The sequence below is a fragment of the Rhinoraja longicauda genome, chromosome 1 (genome assembly GCF_053455715.1).
Source record: "Rhinoraja longicauda isolate Sanriku21f chromosome 1, sRhiLon1.1, whole genome shotgun sequence".
Taxonomy (NCBI): domain Eukaryota; kingdom Metazoa; phylum Chordata; class Chondrichthyes; order Rajiformes; family Arhynchobatidae; genus Rhinoraja; species Rhinoraja longicauda.
The window spans coordinates 51,988,520-52,005,690 of record NC_135953.1 but is presented as its reverse complement, the minus strand read 5'-3'; the positions used below and the strand labels follow the sequence as shown (position 1 = coordinate 52,005,690).

General features: G+C 42.8%; 1 protein-coding gene across 2 annotated transcripts in view; it reads right to left on the bottom strand.

Moving 5' to 3' along the window:
- Positions 1-17,171, bottom strand: part of ndufaf2 (NADH:ubiquinone oxidoreductase complex assembly factor 2) — a 61,639-nt gene that overhangs the window by 26,609 nt on the left and 17,859 nt on the right. The window lies entirely within an intron of this gene.

Here is a 17,171-nt window from a genome sequence, read left to right as displayed (position 1 = left end):
TAAATAAAATCATGTTTTATTTTAAATATTTGCCAATGCCTGTCCACTGCCATACCTTCAATATGGCTTCCCAATCTATTACAGGCAACCTGTCACTTATGCAGGGTGTCTTTTGTTTCTACTGAAAACCTCAGTTTCTGACTTAAATATATCATTTTGTGGATTTAATTGCCACAAACGGCTGTAGTGGGACGGCAATGGATATTTTTAAGACGGAGTTTGACAGATTCTTGATTAGTAAGGGAGTCAGGGGTTATGGAGCGAAGGCAGGAGAATGGGATTGACAGGGAAAGTTAGATCTGCCATGATTGAATGGTGGAGTAGACTTATTGGGCCGAGTGCCCTAAATCTACTCCTAGAACATATGAACTTATTAGCGGAACAAGGTCAAATGAGCATGCAGTGGATCACACACTCTTCCGCAAAATGGCAGATAGAGTTCAACCCAAGCAGATGTGAGGTATTGCACTTTGGAAGGTCGAATGTTAGTGGAAAGTATACAACTAAGAACAAGACCCTTAACAGCATTAATGTACAGAGAGATCTTGGGGTGCTGGCTCGCCAACAGTCTGTCTGACCCTTCCTTCTTTGTTGTTTTAATAGTATGTGTTAAATGTATGTTTTACAGTTCTTTAGCTTTGTTTTATGTGGGGGGTGGGGGGTTTGGGGAAACTTAAAAAAATCTTTTACCTTGACGGAGATGCGATTTTTTTCCCGTATCATATCTCCGTCTGCATTGCGGCCTAACATCGAGAAGTTTCCGGCCTCTTGTTGGAGATCGATTTGGGAGTGGGAGCCTGCGGACTTTAACATCGCAGAGCTCGCCATCCCTTTGCCAGCGATCGATCTCTGAGCTCCAACCACAGGAGCTTGTGGACTTTAACAACGTGGACTTCGCGGTCCCTGGTTAGAGACCGACTTCCGGAGCTCCAAGCCGCAGGAGCTTTGACCGCCCCGACGCGGGAGCTTCAATCGCCCCAACGCGAGGGTCTCGATCGCCGGGTGTGGGAGCTTCGATTGCCCCAACGCGGGGGCTTCGACCGCCGGTTGCGGGAGCTTCGATCGCCCCAATGGTTCGACTGCCCCGAAGAGGGAAGAAGATTGGACTTTATTGCCTTCCACCACAGTGAGAAATGTGGGGAATCCGCTGTGGTGGAAGTTTATGTTGACCTTTATGTAGTTGTGTGTCTTGTTGCTTTTTTTTAGTATGGCTGTACGAATATTACTGTACCTTAATTGGTACACGTGACAATAAAAGAGCTTTGAAACATTTGAAACCTTTGGGTTCTAGTCCATGGCTCCCTGAAAACGGCAATACAAGTACCAGCTGTGTTATTCCAGCATTCTGGAATAAAAAGTAATGAGGGTTTACTGCACGATGGTTGGACTTATACTTTTTCAAGACACTGGATAGCCTGAATATAAAGCAATTAAAAAAAAGAATAAATTCAGTTGCCCAAACTGATTAACAAAGACTAGTATATGAAATCCCCACGTTATTGGGGATGGGGTGGATCGTGTATACTGACGTACGTTCCAAAAAAATGCACATTCCAAGAAAACTAATCTCTTTGCAATTTTCTGTAATGTAAAGCTGTCAAGAAACACAAATCAGAAAAACAAAATTGTGTTGATTTATTTACTGTTTCTTACACAAATTCAGTGAGTCAATTTTATTCTGTATCTCAAATTTTTAGTCGTGAATTGTGAATACCATAGGGACGAATTTCCATGTAATGTGGAGGTCGCCTGAATCATTAAAACTAAGAAATACATCCTATTAACATTTGTTTTCCTCAATGAACAATATAACACATAATCTACCACTATTATCTGATGAATGAAAAATATAACTATCAACTTATATCATCAGTTATTTCATATTCTAGTTCACTGCAATTTGGTTAAAGTACATCTAGATAGAGCAATTTAAGAATATGCATCAGTATACATGATCCACAATGTTATTACAGGATAGCTGGAAGATTGATAAAGATGCCAAGGGCACACAAGTGTCACAAATTATAAAACAATGATATATTATGTAATATTCAACACAGTAATATTCCTCCATTTTTTACATTTGTCCAAAGTGATAAATGATGATTCACTGCAGAATAAATATTCAACATTCACTGTCTTTCTGCACTGCTGTTGTTATCATAAAAAAACACCCAACGTAGGAGGTATACTAAATTGCAGACCTAGATCTTTCACAGAAAGAAAAATGCTAAATAATCACATGAAAACATCACAATTCTTCACAAAATGTGTTTCAATAATTCTTGGTCTCTTTATCAAACCCCAAATTTCTCCTTCCTGTCCAGAATTCGGCTCCTGGTGCCAGGAATAGCTTCTTTACTGCTACCTTCTGGCAATGGGCCGCTGGAGGCCTTGCAGCAGCCGGGGGATTGCATTGATGAGGCACTGCTGGAGGCCCCACAGAAGTCGGACGAGCATGCAAATCGGCCTGCAGCAGAACAGAGCGGCTGTTGAAACTGACGGCATCGACAGGCTAGGCCGTCTCCTGCGGCAATACCGCTGCCAAGACAACAGGCCTTTCAGGCCAGGATGAGTTTTTAAGAACTTGACACTTCAAAGTGCCGGAAATGTGATGGACTATGGACTACCGCAAAATAAATCTACTGTTTTTACACTACATTCATTGTACTCTTCTGCTGAATTCCAGAGGTGAGGTGATTGTGATTATCTTTGACTCCAGCATTTGATTGAAATGCTACTAATTTAAAGATCACAGTGATTATCCCATATGACCTAGCCAAAATTCATTACCTAGACAATACTTTGTCACTAAATCAAATTATTATGCCTTTGACACACAGTTCCATGTGGGAACCTGCTGAGCATTAAATGGCTGCTATCTTTTCTACATTTTAAAAGTACTTCATTAATTACACTTTGTGACAACCAAACTATTGAGGCATTATATAAATACAATTTGGTCTTTTCATTACACAATCCAAACTGGAACCACCAATTAGACCAAACATAGAATCTTTCAGTCCTTTAATAAGTCTCTGATTTGTCCCTGTTTTTCCTAGTAATCATTAATCATGTCCCTCAGAACTTTTTATCCAACAACTATCCTATTACTGATGTTAAGCCTGTAGTTCGGTGATTACCAGGCCTTTTCCTGCTGCCCTTCTCGAAAAGGGGAACCACTTTTGCAGTTTTCCAGTCATCTGGTCCTTCACTCACAGCTATCAAAGATTGAAAATTCTCGGTCACAGCCCGAGCAATTTCTTCCCTTGCTTGCTGCAGCAGCCTGGGAGAATTCTGATACTAATTCTGGATTTATGAGTTTATTTAATGTAGCCCACTGAATAAAGTCTACACTTCAAACTTTTCAATTTGATCAAATTGGCATTACTCATGCTTTAAAGCTGCCTGTTGTAGGTTCAATTGTACGACAATCAATCCACTAATGCTCCATTTAATAGTAGCTTCCACTCTGGATCCTGTCACAAAACAAGAAAAAGTCAAATTTTATATTGGATCAACATTCCTAAATTTCCTTGTTCATCCTCCTTTACAGTGTTATTCTGGTCGGTGCACCAAAAATGTACTTATCACGAACCATTACTTTCTTTATTTTCAATTATAGTTAACGTATTCCCATGGTCTGAAAGGCCTGTAGCAGCAGTAGTCGCTATTCAAAAAGCAAAATGCAGCTAGAAACCAACAGTACTAAAATGAACAATATTGGATATTTAATAAAAAGGCACCTACAAGCACACTTTATCTTTTTACTGACTTCTCTTCAATGATATTCCATTCTCAACTAGATTGCTCTGCTTTTAATTCACACATTTCACACGTGACCAAATGGACACTGCTACTCACGTTGTGCTGCAAAAACTTGGGGCATCAGAAAACCATCTAATCGGGTGATAAATCATAAAAATCATAAGCATAAAAAGAATTTGGCGTTATTTAGAATTTAGAATTTGACGTTATTAGAGTTGTTTAATTGCAAAATTAATGTAATCTTTCTGGTATAAATTAGCCTGATTTGATGAAATCCTGCTTGCAAAATGTCACAAAAAAAGCAAGAAAACACTGGGACATATCTGATATTTTTCTTTGTAGAAACAGATTTATTTATTTTTGCTTCATCTCATTATTTTGGCTATACACCACGATCTATACTACTTAAAATACACGATATGAAACAATGGGAATATTACATAAAAAACAGGAAAATAACCTGGAAGTTTGGAGACCTCAGTTTCACAACTGAGAGATGCATTTACGAAAACATCCATATGTATATAATAAAACAAGCTGGAAATGCAGACTGACCGGCTGAGTTATTCCAGCTATTTGTGTCTATTTTTGTTGTTAGTTATTGATTGGATTTGAACAGTTTAGATGAACATGCCAAATAGGCACAGTACAGATTATACGTCTAAATTGTTCCAATATTTAAATTAATGAACATTACATTCATGCCTTTACTCATTTAAGTTTACCCTCCCAATGTCCAAGGGACATTATTTTTTTAATAGAAAAGGTAATGTAGCTCAGATTCATATGGAGAAATTTAGAAATTAATTCTTCTCAATATAGTTTTGTTAAATTTTAACAGCAGCGTGGAATGAAAATGGGAATCGGATTTCTTGAGTTGCCTTATCCCATATTGCTGGAAAGAGAATAAAGGACAAGCTAGATTATACTATTAATTATTTTTTTTCTTACTTCTAGAATACATAACTATTTCATGAATATATATCCATTTCTATGTAGCAGAAAAATACTAGCATTTTGTAAGTAGATCCAGCATTTTTCACTCTGAAGAAATCTGGTGAAGTACAGCATGGTGAAAAATAAAAACATTTGCCAAACACATAGGAGTTCATTCCAGACTAAGTAATTACTCATCCGATTTTTAAAAACAATAAAATCTAACCTAAAAAGCAAACAAAATGAGGCGCTCTATGGAGGGTAATGAAAGGAGAAACTTGCATTACAGATTTAATGTTAAAAAGTTGCAGCTGCAATGAAAATATAGGTTTTTCTTTGCAGACCTAGATGCAGAAATTAAATTTTAATTGGTGGTATTCTTAGAACATTGAACAGTACAACACAGGAACGGGCCCATCGGACGACAATGTTTATGCCGAACATGATGCCCAGCTGAACTGATCTCATCTGCCTGAATGCAATCCATATTCCTCTATTCCTTGCAAATCCACATGTCTACCTAAAAGCTTCTTAAACACCACTATCATATCTGCCTCCACCACCTCCTCTGGCAATGCATTCCAGGCATCCGTATAAAAAAAACTTGCCCTGCTCATCTCCACCATATTTTCCCCCTCTCAACTTATAGCTATGTCCTCTGGTAAAAAAGGCTCTGACAAAAAAGGCTCTGATTGTCTACCTTATCTATGCCACTCATAATTTTATATAATTCTATCTTGTCTCCCCTCAACCTCTGATGTTCCAGAGAAAACAATCCAAGTCTATCCAACCTTTCCCTGTAGCTGAAACCCTCTAATCCAAGCAGCATTCTGATAAATCTCCTCTGCACCCGCTCCAAAGCTTCCACATCTTTCCTGTAATGGGGCGACCAGAACTGCACTCCAAATGCGGCCTGACCAAAGTCCTTTAGAGCTGCATTAAGACATTTATATTCAATGCACCTAGCAATGAAAGCAATTATACCATTCGCCTTATTTACCACCCTATCTACTTATATTGCCACCTTTAATGAGCTATGAACTTGGACACTTAAGATCCTTCTGCACCTCAATCCTGTTAGGGGCCTTGCCATCTCCTTATATTCAACCTCCCAATGTGCAGCACCAGACACTTGCTTAGGTTAAACTCCATCTGCCATTTTTCTGCCCATTTCTGCAACTGATCTAAACTCGCTGTATCTTCCAACAGCTTTCCTCACTGTCTGCAACTCCTCCAATTTTGGGGTCGTAGGCAAACTCACTCATCAACCCATCTACATTTAATTTAGGTCATTTATATAAAATACAATTTAAAATAATTATTGTAATATCTTGGATTAACAAAATTATTGGATAATAATATGTTAATATATTTGTCCTTAAGACTAGATTCTGGTGCATTTCTATGCCCTAAGCATCAGCAATGTGCAATAAGAAAAAGTCTATTCTAATTAATAACCAGGAACATCGAATATCCATTAATTCTTCACCTTGAAGAACAATGTAACCAAGTTTTGTTTACTACTATTGTCACAGTATTGAGATATGGTGTTAAAAAAAACATTTTTTTTGCGTTCCATCCAGGCAGATCATACCATACATAAAAATAATTATTGTAATATCTTGGATTACAGAATCCATTCGAGAGTCCAATAAAAGGATGAAGGAAGCTGTTCTTGAGTCAAGTGCTTACATGCTTTCACACTTTTGTTTCTTCTGCCTGACCGGAGAGAGATGAAAATAATATGAGCAGGGTGGGAGGGGTCCTTGATTACATTGGCTGCTTTCCCAAGTTTAGACAATGTCGACTTATTCAATGGAGGGGAGGCTGATCTTAATGGGACTTGATTTTCATATGGCTCGTCAACATTTCCTCCCAATCTTCTCATAGTATTTTATCTTTTAAGGCAACTTGCTCTTTAATGCAGTAGGAATTCTCTTTTTTATTTGATTATTAAAATTCATATATTATCTTGATGATGTGACTTTGAAGTTCACTTTTAACAAAGTAGATAAAATGTATTTTACAGACTGATAACTGCAGCACTAAACCCAAAGTATCTCTAAGAAAACGGAGGAAGAATGCCAATTAATTTACGGAACCCATTACCCCCAGACTAAACACAGTGCTCTACAAGGAAAGTGGCTGGAATAAACATTTATTTCCCTTATTTGCACTTGCATGGAAATTGAAAAGGACTTAGGACTTTATTTTTTCATTCAATTTTCCAACGTAGCTCTTCTTAGAGGTGACTTGCGAAAAGCTAAAATGTAAAAACGAATAACTAGAGATGCTGGTTTATACCAAAGATAGACAAAGTGTTGGAATAACTCAGCGGGTCAGGCAGTATCTCTGGAGAAAAAGGATGGGTGATGTTTTGGGTCGGGACCCTTCTTCAAAGCACTTTCTGTCCACTTGTCGGTGGCACTCTTGTTGGGAACTCCAAGCCTATTTTCATATTTTTGGAATGTGACATTTGGCATGACTCTCTGCATCTCTGGTTTACCTCACGGGAATGCTGGAATTGTTAAAACAAAAAATAGGTCCAGCACGACTGCATTCTGATAACTTGCTACCTACGATACATAATTGCCTACATAAAAAGGGATCATAGCTAGAGAAGACCTCTTGGAATTATTTTACGGTGTCTTGCTGGCTAGTACAGTGTTCCTGCATGTAATTGTTCATATATATTAACTGATCCTTTGGGACTTAATAATTATCTTTTCTGCTCTCCCTCACTCAGTCTAACCTACAACCCTTCTGACTAGCAGCAACCAACGTTGCCATCTGACAAAGTCAAGGACCCAACCCCCAAAGAAAAATGAGAGACCCAGACTAGAAAGGGATGGGGGATGAGCGGAGGGGGGAAATTTGGGTGAGGTGGGGCAGAGGAAGTGGAAAGTAGGGTGTGTGTGTTGTGGAGGGAGGAGTTGGGTAGATGAGAAAAAGAGGCCTCCCATTCTAGGAGATATTGTTTCAATCTTGGTGAACAGATCTAATTTGTCCCAACCTTCACTCTTTTCTTTAATTTCTTATCCAATATCTTCCCTTTTCCACAGCATCTCTGTATCCCTCTGCCACTTTGACAGTTTCTAGTTTCATGATTCCAGCCACTTCAACTTCACTATGGACACTAAGTCTTAAAATGACAATCCACCTACCAGGATAGCTCAATTGCTCTTCACAAACAAAGGCTCAATCAGTCTCCCTTGCCAACCACTACCCTCATTTACCTGGCTGAATATGTTTTTATATTAAACAACTTTGCCTTCAACTCACTCACCTTATCCAACTCATAGCTTAGATCCACGAGTTTCCATTGCTATGTCAGTTTGTTTGTGACTTTGTGGAACAGTTCTTGCTTCAGTGCTACTCAGGCCCTCTCCTTTTCTCAGAAAATTGATATCTACATTGGTGCTGCTTCCTATGCTCTAAGAACTTGGAAATTTCATTATCGTTACTGTCAATTTCCACTCTGCTCTCACTTTGGGTGATCTGCATCTGACTCCTTCCCATCTTGACTTATCTAAAAATATAGATTGGAGACTAATATCTATTTACACTCCCCCTGACAGACCAACAACAATTAACAGCATTTATCATTCTATCTTAGACAGCTCCAAAAGCATGCACCTGGACAATCTTGGTCACTACCCTGTCCACCTTTGTCCCCTTCCATCCCCACTCTGTGACTTAAAGCAAGCTTGTTTTATCACTGAGCATTGGTGAATCATTATCATTTTTAAATGCCAACTCTGTGTCTCTCTTCCTTGATGCTGCAAAACACAAAGTGCTGGAGGAACCCAGCAAGTCAGCCAGCATCTGTGGAGAAAATGGACAGGTAACGTAACGGTCAGGACCCATTTTCAGATCCAACACACTGTCTGTCCATTCCCTCCACAGATGTTGCCTGACTCATCTGTCCTCCAACACTTTGCATTTTGTTCAAGATTCCAGCATCTGCACTTCTTTGTGTCTCCAATTGTATTCAATATTCCATTTCCTTAGATTACTGCAACCTCTGATGGATGCAGCCCCATTTCCTGCACGTTTAAGCTCTTAACAACTTGAGGTTTACTGGCTACCTTTTTTCTATTTATTGCAATCAGAACAATTGAAGAAGGGGAAATAATGATAAACAGTGCATATGTATACATAGATTTGATTACGCTAATGTAGAAACTTACTGAAGGTCGATTATGAAATTGTGGTTTTTAAGTTTATTGCTCGGAAATCAAATACCATTGCTATAAACAAACAGAATATTTGGTCTCGTGAAAACCTCAGTTAGCCTACGAACAAAGCATCCAAATGATTTGTTTATTCAACATGCACTTCTGTTTAGCTCCTAAATTTTACTGTTATCTAGATAACTGGGAACTCTTTGCAGTCAAATCAATAAATGCTTATTCCATTGACACCAAAACACTCAAAACCAATACAACAGGCCTTAAGGCAGTAGCTTACTTTTCCATTATAAGAATGAGTGAAGCCACCAGCTGTGACAGGTACCCAAATGTAATTTTCCGTACTGCCGGCATGAAACAGCCATATCTACATTTAAAGATTTCATAGAAAGATAAAACCAGAATATTTCTTTCTCACTATTGCACTTAGGGAAATTTATTTCATCTCATCTATCCATAGAAATCATCAGGGGAGAAAATATTTTCAATTATTTTTCCAGTGACTTTTCTCCATCAATAATATCACATTAGATGCAATGGTGCATGGACTGGCATTTCATAAACAGGTCATCTGTTAACTCACTGGTTGTAGGAAATGAAACAAAGGTTTATGTGAAGAAGTTATTCAATTTGCAATAATTTGAAAGAGCTATTGGAGTAATTAAACTTGCTGGGGAAATACAGGTTTGTGAACCATAAACTTGAACTCATCTAAAACGCTGCAAGCATTTTCTGGTAGTGAATGTGGATAGCCATGTGGAAGGAGGAGTTGGTCATTCAGTTAGTAATTAGGAATTTTCAGACTTCAAGCATGTAATTTTTTTGGGAAAGTTAGTTCAACAATGAAGTAAACCATTTGTGCATCTCGCTCATCTTGTCTGCTGTGCAACTCACAATTGCTCCCTATTCTTTGCTTTCTCTTACATTTTCAAATTAAAGTGTAAATAAGTAACTGTCTTAGTATCACCCTCTCTCGTTCTTTCATGGAGACATTGGATGATAACCAGTAATATAAATTGGGTGTTTTTATAAATAAAATAATTTAGATACAAAAGAACTGAGCCTGCAACACCGCAGACAAACTGTTTCTGCCCAGTTCACATGGAAAGAGTAATTGATCACGTGACAATTCTTAAAGAGGTTGCAATTTTATCTAGGCTACAGCAATAATCTAAATAATGTTTTGAATTTTTTTAAAAAGGGGAACTCATTAGTGAAAGGAAAGAAGTGTCTTTATTACACAGATCATTTGTCGTTTGAACATCAGCCACTGGAAAACTGTTCCATTTTCACCACAGCCATTTCTCAACTGATAAAGAGAATATTTCCTGAAAAAGGTTTTGTTGAGCAAAATTTTGCAAATGCATTTTGGGCATTTTGATACAGTGTATTCATAAGGGGAGAGAGTGAGGTGTTGTTTATTAACGTGAAAGGCAGATTTGTTCATTCAGTCCACAATCCTTGGAGTCAATAGTTCTATGGCAAAAATCTATAAACTGAACATTCAATGAGGAATATTTGTAAAAGATAATCATTTTCTTTTCTTTCTAACAAGATTGTTAGCATATTTTCAGGATTGAAGTAGCACTATAGATAGAGAAATGCAGTGTATTCAGATTTCCAAAAGCATTCCATAAAGTGCAACATAGGAGATTACTGCCCAAGGACCCAAAGGCAACACATTACAATGGACAGAAAATGTAGGTCATTTTCAAGTCGTTAAACTGCAGCTGGTGGGGAGCGGCAAGGTTCAATGTTGGGGCCTCAATTTACAATGCATACTAATGTCTCTGATGAAGCAACTGAATGCAGGCTATCCAAGTTTATTAATTCTACTGTAGCGACCATAGAGAATGGTCCGGGTCGTCGAACCCTCAGATTGGCCAGCAAGGTCACGTGTGAGCGCGACCGTAGGGATTGGTCCAGAGAGCGACATCGCTGATTGGACAGCGTGGTCATGTGCGCTTTGGCGCCCGAAAAGGTTCAGTTCAGAGAAGTCTTCGAAGAAGACAGTGAGTTTTTGATGGTTGTCCTTTACCTTGTTGTTTAACCTTTGTATTCGAATATTGCTGTCGCAATAAACTTCTTCTACAACCAACAAGTTTCCGGACTCGCCATATTGGTGACCCCGACGTGATCTGGACGATCAGGAACACGACGCCCCGTTGTTGGATGCCGCGCCCGGCACACCGGAGTTAAGCGCAGTAAGCGTTCACCTTCCGTCGTTTTGGACACATCAACCGCAATCTTGGTTTGTCCACACCGAAGCCCAATTTCATTTAAGGAACAATTCGGCCTCCCTTCTCTTGATTTTCTAGGGCACAGAATTACCCCTGCCGGCGCCTCCCCTTTGCCCGAGAAGGTGGAGGCTATCCGGGCATTTCCCAGGCCCACCACAGTAAAAGGACTACAGGAGTTCGTAGGTATGGTTAACTTCTACCATAGGTTCGTTCCAGCAGCTGCGCGGGTCATGCGCCCGCTCTTCCAGTGCCTTGCGGGAAAACCGGTAGAGTTGATATGGTCCCCGGCCGCAGAGTCGGCTTTTACAGCAGCTAAGGCAGCCTTGGCAGATGCCACCATGTTGGTCCACCCGAGCCCCTCCGCCCCCACGGCCCTGGCGGTTGACGCCTCTGACGTGGCGGTGGGCGGGGTCTTGGAGCAGCAGGTCGGTGGCCGTTGGCAGCCCTTGGCGTTTTTCAGCCGGCAACTAAATTCGGCTGAGCTGAAGTATAGCGCATTTGACCGAGAGCTTCTGGCCCTCTATTTAGCTGTTCGTCATTTCAGGTACTTCCTTGAGGGCCGCCCATTTGTGGCCTTTACGGACCACAAACCATTAACATTTGCATTTTTCAAATTGTCTGACCCATGGTCGGCCCGCCAGTAGCGGCACCTGACTGCCATCTCCGAATTTACCACCGATGTCCGTCATGTCGCGGGTAAGCTTAATGCCGTTGCTGACGCCCTGTCTAGACCTGCTTTTTCCCCTATTTCGGCGGTGGACTGCGAGGTGGATCCCCAGGAGCTTGCGGAGGCACAGCTTCTAGCGGATACCGCCTCGGCATACCAGTCCACCACTTCGGGATTGAAGTTGGCTCAGGTAGCCTGCGGGTCGGAAGGCACAAAAGTCTGGTGTGATGTTTCCCTTCCCCGTCCCAGGCCGGTAGTACCGCCCTCCCTTCAGCGCCGGGTTTTTGATGCCATTCACGGGCTGGCGCACCCGTCCATCCGCTCCACCTCTGCTTTAGTAGCAGCTCGGTTTGTCTGGCATGGCCTACGGAAACAGGTAGCGGGTTGGGCACGTTCCTGCGTTCCCTGTCAGACCGCTAAAGTCCAGCGCCATGTCCAGCCCCCCGTACAGGAGTTCGAGATCCCAGCAGTTCGTTTTTTCCACATCCACGTGGATTTAGTCGGGCCTTTGCCTTCCTCCCGGGGCTACACCCACCTCCTCACGGTGGTGGATCGGTTCACCCGGTGGCCGGAGGCTTTCCCATTGTCTGATATCTCGGCAGCCTCTTGTGCCAGGACTTTGGCCCTCCATTGGGTAGCACGTTTCGGGGTCCCGGCAGTTATTACCACTGACAGGGGGCCGCAGTTCACTTCGTCCCTCTGGGCCGCGCTCGCAGAACTGTACGGTTCCAAGTTACAACCCACTACTGCATACCACCCCCAGGCAAATGGACTTGTAGAAAGGTTCCACCGTCAACTCAAGGCGTCCCTCAGTGCAAGGCTTGAAGGCCCGGACTGGGTAGACCAACTCCCCTGGGTCCTTCTGGGCATCCGGACTGCTCCTAAGCAAGATCTCGGTGCGTCGTCCGCGGAGCTAGTGTATGGCTCGCCACTTCGAGTACCCGGGGATTTGTTTCCGGAGCCCTCAGATCAGCTGCCTCCAGTCCCATCAGTCTTAGCATCGCTCCGGGCACGGGTTGGTTCCCTGGCTCCAGTTCCGACTTCACGTCATGGGTGTCCCATGGTACATGAACCGCCTTCCCTGAAGGACTGTGAGTTTGTGTTTTTGCGAAAAGATTCCCATCGTGCCCCGTTGCAGAGGGTCTATCAAGGGCCGTTCCGGGTTTTGCGTAAGGGGACGGCTACCTTCACCTTAGACGTGTGCGGCAGGAGTGAGCTCGTCTCGGTGTCCCGGCTTAAACCTGCACACTTGGATCCGGATCAACCAGTCCTGGTCGGCCAAACCCCTAGGAGAGGCCGGCCTCCGTCAGTTCCGCTCAGTCCAGGACCCCCCGTTCCGGCAGTTCCTCCAAGTCCGGAATCCCCTGCTCCTGTGGTTCAGGCTGCCCCTCTCCTTACTCGTTATGGTCGCGAAATGCGGCTCCCTGCTAGGTTCCGTACCTCGGGTTCTGGGGGGGGGTCATGTAGCGACCATAGAGAATGGTCCGGGTCGTCGAACCCTCAGATTGGCCAGCAAGGTCACGTGTGAGCGCGACCGTAGGGATTGGTCCAGAGAGCGACATCGCTGATTGGACAGCATGGTCATGTGCGCTTTTGGCGCCCGAAAAGGTTCAGTTCAGAGAAGTCTTCGAAGAAGACAGTGAGTTTTTGATGGTTGTCCTTTACCTTGTTGTTTAACCTTTGTATTCGAATATTGCTGTCGCAATAAACTTCTTCTACAACCAACAAGTTTCCGGACTCGCCATACTACAATGATATGTGGGTAACTAAGTTAAAGGGTCTGCAAATTTATATGAACAGTAAGTGAATGTGCAAATGACACAAAGGAGGAGAAATACATGTTATCCATTGCAGTAGGAATAATAGAAAGTATTATTTAAATAACAAGACACAAGGTTAGTGTGCAGGTACTGCAAGTAGTGATGAGTTCTTCCAGCTTTCTTCCGCCCCCCCCCCCCAAATCTGAAGAAGGGTCTTGCCCTGAAATGTCACCTTTCCATGTCCTCCAGAGATTCTGTCAGACCAACTGAGTTTATCACAGATGAGGCCCTCACACGTCTCCTCAGTATCCCGTAGTTCCGCTCTTGCTCCCCCTCCCCCCAGTGGCAACAGGAACAGAGTAGCCATAGTCCTCACTTTTCACCACATCAGCCATTGCATACAACACATCATCCTCCGACAGTTTCACCACCTCCAACGAGATCCCACCACTAGTCACATCTTCCCATCTCCACCTCTTTCTGCTTTCCTCGCAGGCCATTCCCTCTGCAACTCCCTGGTTCACTCATCCCTTCCCACCCAAACCACCCCCTCCCAGGTACCTTCCCCTGTAAACGCAGGAGATGCAACACCTGTCCCTATACCTCCTCCTTCAAATCTGTCCAGTGACCCCGACAGTCCTTTCAGGTGAGGCAAAGGTTCACTTGCACCTCCTCCAATCCCATCTACTGTAGCCGTTGTTCTCGGTGTGGGTTCCTATATACCAGTGAGACCAAGCGCAGACGGGATGATTGTTTAGGTGAACACTTACGCTGAGTCCTCCTAAGCCTACACATGTTTGCCATACATTTTAACAATCCTTCCCTTTCCCAGGCTGAACTTTTTGTCCTGGGTCTCCTCCACTGTCAGTGAAGCCACACACAAATTGGAGGAACAGCATCTCATATTTTGCTTACAGCCCAGTGAACGTTGATATCTTGAATTTCAAGTAACCATTGCATTCCCTCCCCCCCCTAAGTTGTCCTGCTAGTTCATATCCTTGTATTCCTGCATTATCACCTCTTCCACAGCCAACAATGGGACATTATGGTCTGCACCCTTCCTTGGTCATTTGTTGCCAGCCTTGCTTTGTTCTCACCTTTTCTTACCTCCAGTTCCCTCCCCTATACTTTCAGTCTGAAGAAAGGCCCCAACCCGAAATGTCATCCTTCCTTTTTCTCCAGAGATGCCACCTGACCCGCTGAGTTACTCCAGTACGTTGTGTCTATCATTGAGTTACCCCAGTACTTTGTGTCCTTTTGTATATACCAGCATCGGCAGCTCCTTACTTCTACTGCTAAATGAAATCATATCATATCATATATATACAGCCGGAAACAGGCCTTTTCGGCCCTCCAAGTCCGTGCCGCCCAGTGATCCCCGTACATTAACACTATCCTACACCCACTAGGGACAATTTTTTACATCTACCCAGTCAATTAACCTACATACCTGTACGTCTTTGGAGTGTGGGAGGAAACCGAAGATCTCGGAGAAAACCCACGCAGGTCACGGGGAGAACGTACAAACTCCTTACAGTGCAGCACCCGTAGTCAGGATCGAACCTGAGTCTCCGGCGCTGCATTCGCTGTAAAGCAGCAACTCTACCGCTGCGCTACCGTTGGTCTTAATTGTACAGAAGTGCAATAACATAGGAATCTTGGGCTGGGCTTTGGAGGGAGCACACCTAGATACTATTGGGCTAAATCACCTGCAGTTCAACACCGACAAGACTAAGGAGTTAGTGGTGGACTTTAGGAGGAGAGGAACATCATTTATCCCGTCTCATCATGGGTGTGGATGTGCAGTTTACCAAGGAGTATAAGTACCTTGAAGTTTATCTGGACAGTAAACTGGACTGGCTCAGGAACGCTGAGGCACTGTATAAGAAGGGACAAAGCTGTCTGTACTTTCTGAGGAGGCTACACCCTTTCAACGTCTACAGTAAGATGCTTCAGATGTTCTATCAATCGGTGGTGGCCAGTGCCATCTTCTTCGCTGTCGTGTGCTTGGTAGCGAAGGCCGCTGGTGGCAACAGAATTAACAAGCTCATCAGGAAAGCTGGCTCCGTCCTGGGGGTGGAGTTGGATTCACTGGAGATGGTCTTGGAGGGGAGGATGCTCCTCAAACTGCAGAGCATCTTGAACACTGGTCAACCTGTGGAGCATCTTCAGCAACAGATTGGTTCCACCAAGATGCAGCACAGAACACACAGGAAATCTTTTTTCTATCAAGCTGTACAACTGTACAGCTATCAAGCTGTACAACTCCTCCCTCTTCTGTCGTGGGGTAGACTGACTCCCCTTCCCCTACCCCCTTCCCTAATCTTTGCACATTACCAATCCTGGAATTTCCACTCGTCACTTTAATTTCACGTTTCATGTATATGTTGTGTTTTATGCCTGTTGGCAGACCAATTTCCCAGCATATCATATTGTATGTTTTGGTCTCCTTGTTTAAGGAAGGATGCATTTGCTTTCTAGAAAGTTCACTCGACTGATTCCAGGGATGAGGGCTTTGTCTCATCAAGAACACTTAAGTAGACCAAGCCTATACAAGCTAGAGGTGAATTCATTGAGACGTACATGATTTTGCAAGGGCTTGGCACAATAAATGCTTTGCTTTCATTGTAAAAACTGGTTGGTTCCAGGGGATAGGGTCTGAGGAAAAGTGATCAACCACCTAATTATGAGATAAGAAGGATTTGGTAGAATTCTCCACCTGAGGGACCTGTGTCATTAAATATATTCAAGACCACCCTGAATTTCTGGATTACTATAATTAAGGGTTGTAGAGCAGGAAATTGGTCAAAGATCAGACCATGATCTTATTAAATGAAAAAGTAAGGGATTGTGTGTCCTATCCTACTGTTGATTTTGTTTGGTGTTCCATATAGACAATTGACACAAGATATAAAAAATCCTATTATCTCACACTGACATTAAACATTTATCAAGGAATCAAGATTAATTGTTTCACCTGTAAGTACAAAAAAACTATACACGAGTTCCTTTGCAGTAAAGGTTATGGTGGGTATCAACTCCTTCCTCAACAAGATGGATCCGCTACTTTTTGCCCACCACCACAAGTCAACGGAGGATGCAATCTAAGAAGGTTCTTCCACTCTGCACTGGACCACTTGGACAGGCTCTTGTTCAAAGACTACAGCTCGGCGTTCAACACCATCATCCCTTCCAAACTGGTTACCAAGCACATGGAACCGGGTCTCTGTGCATCCCTCTGCAATTGGATCCTTGACTTCCTCATCCACAGAACACAATCAGTACCAATTGGCAGCAGCACTTGCCCCTCGAAAACTATCAGCACAGGAGCATCTCAAGGCTGTGTGCTCAATCCCCTGCTCTACTTACTCTACATCCATGATGGTGTAGCCGGACAAATTTCTAACTCCATCTTCAAAGTTGCTGACGACACCATAAATGTTGGACGAATTACGGATGACGACGAGTCAGAGGATAGGAGAGAGATCGATCGACTGGCCGAACAGAGGCAAAATATCAACCTAGCTTTCAACGTCAGTAAAACCAAGAACTGATCGTTGACTTTAAAAGAGGAAAGTACAAGATGCACAAACCTGTCTTCATCGATGGG